The sequence below is a fragment of the Elephantulus edwardii genome, unplaced genomic scaffold (genome assembly GCF_000299155.1).
Source record: "Elephantulus edwardii isolate Elephantulus edwardi_28Jun2011 unplaced genomic scaffold, EleEdw1.0 scaffold00108, whole genome shotgun sequence".
NCBI classification, from domain to species: Eukaryota; Metazoa; Chordata; class Mammalia; order Macroscelidea; family Macroscelididae; genus Elephantulus; species Elephantulus edwardii.
In genome coordinates, this window is record NW_006399858.1 from 7,415,048 (window position 1) to 7,418,293 (window position 3,246).

The window sequence follows — 3,246 nt, forward strand, 5'->3', positions numbered from 1 at the left end:
AAATATCTAATACAATATACATAACAACTCAACTCATTGTCATTGACTAGGAACTGACTCATAGCTGACCCTCCAATGGATTTCTGTCTCACAGGAGATTTCTTGTCTTTCTCCTTAAAAGCTGCTGGGGGATTTGAACTGCCGGAGAGGTACTGCCTTTTGGTTAGCAGTGCAACTCCCTATGAACTATGCCACCAGAACTCCTTAGAAAACTTGCAAGACTTGATGGCACTTAATGAGGTTTTTTTCTCCTCTAACAGATTTCTGTCTAACATGGATTCTGACTTTGGCATATTTACTGTATAAAACAAGTGAATAAGTGCAACTGTAATAGCATTACAGTGAAAAAAGGAAACAAAACTTCCTACAGGCAGATCTAAATCAGGATGTTTGCTGGCAAAACCAGATTATAAGTACTTATCTGAATGAACAAATTGTAACATATGTAGACAGTGGGATATATACTTAGTTTGGAAAAAGAGAAAAACTGGTTCACACAACAACACTGATATTATACCTGGTGGTTCATATTTATGTATTTGAAACTCGGCAAAAGGAAAATCTAACACATATTGCCAGAAAGGACAGTAATTGCTGCCTGGCACGAGGAGGGCTAAGGCAGGAGTGTAGAATGATTCCTGAGAGTGATGAAAATGCTTTTTCTGAACCAAAATAATGTTTTCAATAGGCAGACATTGACTTGAAAGATTTTGACAAAGGCTTGAATTATTTTAATTTTATGTATATGATGCCTGAATAAAAGTGGTTTGGTTTTAGTTTTTTGTTTTGTTTTGTTTTTGTTTTTTTAAGTAACCATTGAAAATGGTTTGAAGGGAGAGAATATCTTGGGGAAGGATTTAGACATACTGAGTTTAGAGTGATAATGAGATATCTCTCTTTTTAGATGAGTAACTCTATTAAGTTTATTTGAAGAAAAGGTACATCAAATTCACATTCTACCCACACGTCAAAGAGTACACATGAGCTCCTTAGTCCTCTGTATCTTTGAGCTCTTTATCAGAAAGACATGTAGAGAGCACCTCTTCAACTCACTATCATACAGCCAACTGTGACTCATAGCCATATCCTAGGACAGACTACCTTAGGAGATTTCTGAAAGTTGTATTGAACTGTCAGGAAGGCCAGTCCATGGAAAAAGATGTCTTACTGGGAAAGACAGATGGTCAGAGAAAGAAAGAACCTCCAAGAGCTAGTTTAGCACAGTGACTGTAACAGTATGGCAGAGATCATGAGGGTGGCCTAAGGCAGAACAAGATTCTGATCTGTTGTTCACAGAGCCTCTGTGAGTCATAGTGGACTCAATAGCCTCTAGCAACAATAGCACAATTTCCAAAGCTGGAAACCTGTATGAGAACAGACTGCTGTGCTTTTATCCCAAACTGATGAGTTTGAACCACCAGAATTTCATTTAGCAGTTGAGCATTTAACCTCTGTATCACCAGGGCTCCTCAGAGGACATCTAGGCTCTTGGAACTGTGTTTCATTCCAGTAATTTTGGAAGTCACCTGGAAGACGGTGTTTGGAATGGCCATGGTATTAAAGAAAGTTGTAAAAACAACACTAGCCAAATGAGTGGCAGATATGGTTTATTTAAAATTAAGTCTTCCTTGAAAATGGGCTGAGGTTCACTGTAGTGTCAGTGCCAAAGAGAGGAGTAGAAGAATCATAGCTGTTTCAAGAGCCGGGGGGCATTCATCATTTTTTCAGCACTTCCTGTTTAGTCTCATGTGATGGGTCATAAAACCATGTCTCAAGATAAATAGTAATCAGATTATTTATTATTTCCTGGAACACACACACACACACACACACACACACACACACACATTCAGGTAGGATCAGAAGGTCAGTAAAATGGAATCACTTTTGGTTTGAACCTTATAACTAAAATGCATCCTTTTGAGAATGATAGCACACAGGTGAAGCTCAAGACTTCTATAATTGCATGGTCTTGACATAATGTATAACGTATCAAGCTTCTAAATAAAAAGTCAGTAGTTTGAATTTACCAGCTGTTCGAGGGAGAAAGATGAATAGCCGCCTCCAGTAAAGATTTACAGACATGAAAAATTGATGGGGGGGTCACTATTAATTATAATCAACTCACCAGCAGTAAGTTTAGTTGGGAGAGCAAAGGAAAGGGAAAGGGCTAGCAGAGACAGGAAAAGTCAACTAGGACTTGGTCCTGAACACCAAGAGAGCGGACTGGCATGTTAAAGGGGACTGAACAGTCAGGCAGCATCACAGAGTGACTTTAGGCTAAGCACAGGAATGCGTGTGATACACAAGAATGTCTCAGGGCTGCAGGAGAAGATGGCAGTCTCCACAGGAGTGAAAGTTCCTCCTAATTTTCTTTTGATGGAAGAACTTGAAGAAGGACAAAAAAGAGTAGGTAATGGTATTGTTAGCTGGGGCCTTGAAGATGATGAAGATATGATACTTACAAGGTGGACAGGAATGATTATTGGACCACCAAGGACAAATTATGAAAACAGAATATATAGCCTAAAAGTAGAATGTGGATCTAAATATCCAGAAGCTCCTCCATCAGTTAGATTAAAAAAAAATTAATATGAATGGAATAAATAATTCCAGTGGAATGGTGGATGCACGAAGCATACTAGTGTCAGCAAAATGGCAAAATTCATAGAGCATTAAAGTTGTACTTCAAAAACTGAAACATCTAATAATGTCCAAAGAAAATATGAAGCTTCCACAACCATCAGAAGGACAGACGTACAACAATTAATCTTAGTGAATCTCAAATTTGTCTTAACAGCCTTCTACTCCTGTTAATGATTAAGTATCACAATGCAAAATACCCACACATTAAGTCAAAGAATTCCAGCTGGTAAACATAACCTGGACAGTTGTAAGAAAACACTTAGAATATGTGCACGCATTACGTTTTCAGGTCACAGGAAGAAAAATGCAGCACATCCCTCTTACCAAGACACTTGTCATTTAAGCATAAATCTGGAGTACTCAAAATAGAACTCAGGTTTACAAGACAAAAGCTTGCTGGAAAAGTATCAGGTTGCTGTGGAATGATGTATGTTTCTGAAAACCAATCTCCAGGAGGACACCATCAAGGGCATGTTTTATCCACCTTGCTTAGTGAAAGAGCTGCAGTTTAAATTCTTTAATATGTTGTTGTTGTTGTTGTTATGTGCCGTCGAGTCGCCTGCAACTCATAGCGACCCTATGTACAACAGCCCTAAACTC

General features: G+C 38.5%; 1 pseudogene; it reads left to right on the top strand.

Annotated features, from left to right (window-relative positions):
* The first annotated feature begins 2,334 nt into the window (after nucleotides 1–2,334).
* LOC102874212 lies at nucleotides 2,335–2,770 on the top strand (annotated as a pseudogene).
* Nucleotides 2,771–3,246: the final 476 nt, after the last annotated feature.